The following is a 5,672-nucleotide window of genomic DNA, read 5'->3' on the forward strand; positions in this document are numbered from 1 at the left end:
TTTATTATCCCCAGAGAGGAGAAGTGGGTATGTGTGTGGCAGGTGAAAAGGGCAGATCCTGTTTCAGTCTTAGACTGAACAGGATCCGCAGTTTTCAGCCTGTTCCTTTAAGAATCATTTGATTCATCAGCTGGGACTCTACCAAGGTTCTATAGACCCCTCTATGAGTGCGCCCAGTAAACTGGCTGGTTCCAAGAAGTATACCGCAGAGCTTTTGAAATAACTACTACGGTGAGAATTATTTGCCAGTTTTTGCAGCACCGTTCACAATAATTGTGTTAAGATTCGCCTCTGCATCCTTAAACACAAGATGGCTGCCATGGAAAACACTATGCTGAGGCATAGCTCACTTGGTGTTGCCAATACTTGGTACTGGACCCTGGCAAGAAGCCAGTTTTTTAAGTATCATTCCATGATCCTTTCTCCACTATTTTAAATGGCAGAGCACCTTTTGGCAGTTAGCATAAGAATGAGTCGCTGGAAGGGACTTTTTTTGTGGGGTCGGGTGGTGTTTGGGGGTCAGGGCATCTTTCAGTCTGGCGGTTTGTTTTTATTAGGCCCAGAGAGGAGAAGTGGGCATGTGTGTGGCAGGTGAAAAGTGCTGATCCTCTTTCAGTCTTAGGGTGAAAGAGGATCAGCAGTTTTCAGCCCGTTTCTTTAAGAATCCTTTGATTCATCACCTGGCAATCTACCATGGTTCTCTGGACCCCTCAATGCGTGGGACCCTTTAACTGGATACTTCCAAGAATTATGCTGCAGAGCTTTTGAAATAACCACTACGTGGAGAATTATTTGCCAGTTTTTGCAGCACCTTTCACCATAATTGTGACAAGGTTCGTCTCTGCCTCCTTAAACCAAGCTGGCTGCCATGGACAAAACCATGCTGAGGCCTACCTCACTTGGTATTGCCTATACTTGGTACTGGAGCCTGGCAAGAAGCCAGTCTTTTAAGTATCATTCCACCAACCTTTTTCCATTGTTTTAAAAGGCAGAGCACCTTTTGCCAGTTAGCAAATGAGTTGCTGGAGGGCACGTTGTTGTGTGGGGTCAGGTGGTGTGTGAGGGGGCAGGCGCTCTGCCAGTCCAGTGTTTTTTTTTTTAATCCTCAGAGAGGAGAAGTTGGCATGTGTGCAGCAGGTGAAAATTGCGGATCCTGTTTTAGTCTTAGACTGAAACAGGATCCACATTTTCTGCCCATTCCTTTAAGAATCATTTGACTCTTCTTCCGTGAATCCACCATGGTTCTCTATAACCCTCTATGCGTGGCCCCAGGTAACTAGCTGGTTCCAAGAAGTATGCCATAGAGCTTTTGAAATAACCACTACGTGGAGAATTATTTGCCAGTTTTTGCAGCACCTTTCACCATAATTGTGACAAGGTACTTCTCTGCCTCCTTAATCCCAAGATGGCTGCCAGGGAAAAAACTATGCTGAGGCCTAGCTCACTTGGTGTTGCCGATACTTGGTACGGGAGCGTAGAATAAAACCAGTCTTTCAAGTATCATTCCACCATCCTTTTTCCATTATTTTAAAAGGCATAGCACCGTTTGCCAGTTAGCATAAGAATCAGTCACTGGAGGGGACGTTTTTGTGTGGGGTCGTGTGGTGTGTGTGGGGGGGCAAGCCCTCTGTCAGTCCAGTGGTTTGTTTTTATTATGCCCAGAGAGGAGAAGTGGGCATGTGTGTGGCAGGTGAAAAGTGCGGATCCTGTTTCAGACTTAGACTGAAACAGGATCCGCACTTTTCAGCCCGTTCCTTTAAGACTCCTTTGATTCATTCTCAATGATGGTGGAATGGTGGTGACCTCCTGGATTCATGCTCCTGGAGTGGAAGGCATGGGTCTCCCACTGCCCACAACCCTAGAGGTTCACTTCCCCACAAGAACGGTGGTGTGAATCCATGGAGAATCAGCGTCGGACAGAGAGAGAGAGCAAGAAAAGACTGAGGTGATTAGGGAAATAAATCACCAAAATCTGGAGAGTGCGGGATGGCCAATAGAGAAGGGAGCACGGGACAGCTGTACCCACCTCACCAGAGAGTGGGGTGGGTTCAGCCCCACAGGAAAGCATCTTGTTCCCCCTCTGACCTCCACACCCACTCAATTGAGGATCTGCCTGAAGTCGGTGCAGAATCGCCACGGGAGATGTGGGGCTCTGCAGAGAGGAGACATTGGCAGGAGGCATTTTGGACCCTGGAGTGCTGTGCGCAGCTGACGCACCTAGCAACTGTCTCCTATACGCGGGCGGTGGGGCTGCTTTGGTCCCGGCTCTAGCAGATGCCAAACTGCCTCGTATAGGTGGGCGGCTGGATTCTCCCGGTCCCCGGCTCCTCTGGCCTCTGCCGGTCCCTGAGCATTCAACCCCAGTGACAGTGATCTGCAGACGGGCGGCCGCCATTGTCGGGGTCCACAGCCTAAACGCTGAGGAGCGATTGGGTACCGGGCGGCTCCCTGGGCGGCTCCCTTCCCTAGTCCACGGACCCTGACTAGGAGCTCCACCTTTGTGTGAACACTGAGTGGTTCCCCAGTCACGAGAGAGTAGAGCGTGGACCTTGCAGACATTGGGGTGGGGCAGACCATCGCCCGCGGGAACTGCAGTGGCTGGGGCGTTGGGCGAATGAGGGCACCGCTCCACTCTCCCTATCCACTGTCTTTCTCACAGAGAGAGACAGAAGCCACCTCGGGAGAGGAAGAGGGGCAGCCCCCCCAGCAGAGCTAGCAAAATCCTGAACAATATGTGAAGGGCTCCCCCTAGTGACAGAGGAGGCAGCTTACCTGGCACTCACAGTGTGCCCCTATCCAGACTAAAGCTGAAAGAAGGGATCTTAAGGATTCATTCAGATGGGAAGGGCTCAGCGAAGGAACTCTAGGAGTATAAAGAATCAAGCTGAAACCATGCCCTCAAAGAGGATTACTAGTTCTCCACCAATTAACACAAAGCAGATTCCAAATAGCAACATGTCACAGGAAGAATTTCAAACATGGATCATAAATACGCTGAACATTATGCAAGAAAAAATGGATAATCAACACAAAGAAACCACAAAAAAGATCCAGGACTTGGAAGAAAAATTCACCAAAGAAATTGAAATACTGAAGAAAAATCAAACTGAACTCCTGGAAATGAAAAATTTATTCAAGGAGCTACAAAACACAGTGGAAAGTCTCAAGAGCAGGGTAGATCAAACAGAAGAAAGAATCTCAGAGATCGAAGATAACACTTTCCAATTAAATAAGGCAGTCACAGAGTTAAAACAAAGAAACATGAGAAATAATCATAGTCTACAAGAAATGTGGGATTATGTGAAGAAGCCTAACGTGAGAGTTATCGGCATTCCTGAGGGTGAAGAAGACAATAAGCAAGGGTTGAATAAAGTATCTGAAGATATAATTGAGGAAAATTTCCCAGGCCTTGCCAAATCTCTAGATACACAGGTTCAAGAAGCTCAAAGAACCTCTGAGAGATTCATACCAAATAGGAAGACACCACGTCATGTAGTTATCAGACTGACCAAAATATCCACTAACGAGGCCCTTCTTCAATCTGTAAGGAGAAAGAAACAAGTAACATACAATGGAAAGCCCATCTGAATCACGCCAGATTTCTCAACTGAAACCTTACAAGCAAGAAGAGATTGGAGCCCCATTCTCACTCTTCTGAAACAGAATAATGCCCAGCCTAGAATCCTGTACCCAGATAAGCTCAGTTTTATATATGAAGGTGAAATTAAGACATTCTCAGATAAACAAAAACTCAGAGAATTCACCAAGACAAGAGCAGCTTTCCAAGAAGTATTCAAAACAGAGTTACACGTGGTCCAGCACAAGAAGGACCCTCGAATGTAACACTAATCAAGAGATAAATATGAAAACACAGTTATCATAATGGCTCAAGAGAGAAAACAGATCAATGAAATTCAACCCAACATGAGGAACAGCAATCTGTCTCGCTTATCAGTTCTCTCATTAAATGTGAATGGATTGAATTCCCCACTCAAGAGACATGGACTGGCCCAACGGATAAAAAAGATATAAGCCAAGTATCTGCTGTCTTCAGGAAACTCATCTAACCTGCAAGGATGCATTTAGACTGAAAATAAAAGGGTGGAAATCAATATTCCAAGCAAATGGAACCCAAAAGAAAGCTGGCGTGGCAGTTCTAATCTCCGATAACGTAGTTTTTAAATCAACAAAAGTAAAGAAAGACAAAGATGGTTACTATATACTGGTGAAGGGTACAATTCAACAAGAAGACATAACTATACTTAACATATATGCACCCGATCTAGGTGCACCCAGATTCATAAAGCAAACCCTACTTGATCTGAACCAAATGATAGATAACAACACTTTAGTAGCCAGAGATTTTAACACGCCACTGACAGTTCAAGACAGATCCTCCAAACAAAAAATAAACAAAGAAATATTGGACGTAAATAGAATGCTAGAACAAATGGGCCTGACTGACATCTACAGGACATTCTACCCAAATACCACTGAATATAAGTTCTTCTCATCAGCTCATGGGACATTCTCCAAGATTGACCATATCTTAGGACATAAAGAATGTCTTAAAAAATTTAAAAATATAGAAATAATACCATGCAGCTTCTCGGATCACAGTGGAATAAAAGTAACAATGAACCCTAACAGAAATCCTCATTTCTACTCAAAGTCATGGAAGCTAAATAACCTTCTCCTGAACAATCGTTTTATAAATGAAGAAATCAAGTCAGAAATCAAAAGATTCTTTGAATTAAACGACAAAGGAGATACAACTTATCAAAATCTGTGGGACACAGCTAAAGCAGTCCTGAGAGGAAAATTTATTTCCATAAATGCCTATACCAAAAAGACAGAAAACTTACAAATAGACAATCTAATGAATAGACTCAAAGAGCTGGAGAAGAAAGAAGAGACCAAACCCAAACCCAGCAGAAGGAAATTATTAAGATTAAATCAGAACTAAATGAAAAGGACCATAAGGGAGCATAAGGGAGATTAAACCAAACCATAACGGAGATTAATAAAACCAAAAGTTGGTTCTTTGAAAAAATAAACAAAATTGACACACTTCTGGCTAAACTAACCAAGAGCAGAAAAGAAAAATCTCTTATAACCTCGATCAGGAACACGAAAGGAGTAATCACGACTGATGCCACAGAGATACATGATATCATCTATGAATTCTACAAAAATCTTTATGCACACAAATTAGAAAACCTGGAGGAAATGGACAAATTCTTATAAACACACAGCCTTCCCAGGCTCAACCAGGAAGAAATAGAATTCCTGAATAGACCGATATCTAGATCTGAAATTGAAACAGCAATAAAAAACCTTCCCAAAAAGAAAAGCCCTGGACCAGATGGGTTCACACCTGAATTCTACCATACCTACAAAGAAGAACTGGTGCCCATCGTACATAAACTATTCTCCAATATAGAGAAGGATGGGATTCTCCCCAACACTTTTTACCAAGCCAACATAATCCTGATACCAAATCCAGGAAAGGATGCAACTAAAACAGAGAACTATAGACCAATTTCTCTTATGAATATAGATGCAAAAATTCTCAATAAAATTCTAACAAATCGAATCCAAGTGCTTATCAAAAAAATAATCCATCACGACCAAGTGGGCTTCATCCCAGAGATGCAGGGATGGTTTGACAT

Source organism: Eulemur rufifrons, unplaced genomic scaffold (assembly GCF_041146395.1).
Source record: "Eulemur rufifrons isolate Redbay unplaced genomic scaffold, OSU_ERuf_1 scaffold_48, whole genome shotgun sequence".
Taxonomy (NCBI): domain Eukaryota; kingdom Metazoa; phylum Chordata; class Mammalia; order Primates; family Lemuridae; genus Eulemur; species Eulemur rufifrons.